Source organism: Corvus brachyrhynchos, unplaced genomic scaffold, assembly GCF_000691975.1.
Source record: "Corvus brachyrhynchos isolate BGI_N302 unplaced genomic scaffold, ASM69197v1 scaffold523, whole genome shotgun sequence".
Taxonomy (NCBI): Eukaryota; Metazoa; Chordata; class Aves; order Passeriformes; family Corvidae; genus Corvus; species Corvus brachyrhynchos.
The window spans coordinates 2849836-2850850 of record NW_008237265.1 but is presented as its reverse complement, the minus strand read 5'-3'; positions in this window follow the sequence as shown (position 1 = coordinate 2850850).

Here is a 1015-nt window from a genome sequence, read left to right as displayed (position 1 = left end):
CTGCCAGGCCTCCCCATACTTGTATTTGGACCATCGCCCACCATACCACAGGGGCTTCACCCGCTTGGCCTGCTTGATCGCAGCGCATGTCTCACAATCATGGATAACCTGGGAGATACTGTCCATGGTTAGATCCACCCCTCGATCTCGTGCCCACCTATAGGTGGCATCTCTGCCCTGATGGCCTGAGGCATCATGGGCCCATCGAACTAGGAAAAACTCTCCTTTATGTTGCCAATCCAAGTCTATCTGGGACACCTCTATTTTCGCAGCCTGATCTACCTGTTTGTTGTTATGAGTTCTTCATTAGCCCGGCTCTTGGGGACCTGAGCATCTACATGACGGACCTTCACGGATAGCTTCTCTACCCGAGTGGCAATGTCTTTCCACTCCTCAGCAGCCCAGATTCCAGGAGAATTTGAATTGTTCTGTCTCCTTTCTCAAACACTTCTGTTGCGGTGTTCCCCCACACAATGATGTCATCAATGTACTGCAGATGTTCTGGGGCCTCACCCTTTTCCAGTGCAGCCTGGATCAGTCCATGGCAGATGGTGGGACTGTGCTTCCACCCCTGGGGCAGTCGGTTCCAGGTGTACTGCACACCCCTCCAGGTGAAGGCAAACTGAGGCCTGCACTCTGCTGCCAGAGGAATGGAGAAGAATGTGTTTGCAATGTCAATAGCGGCATACCACTTCGCTGCTTTGGACTCCAGCTCGTACTGGAGCTCCAACATGTCCGGCACAGCAGCACTCAACGGTGGAGTCACTTCATTCAAGGCACGATAGTCCACAGTCAATCTCCATTCTCCTTCAGATTTGTGCACAGGCCAGATGGGGCTGTTGAAGGGTGAGTGGGTCTTACTGACCACCCCTTGGCTCTCCAGCTCACAGATCATCTTGTGGATGGGGATCACAGCATCCCGATTTGTCCGATACTGCCGGTGGTGCACTGTCGAGGTGGCAATTGGCACTCGTTGCTCTTCCACTTTCAGGAGCCCAACTGCAGAAGGATTCTC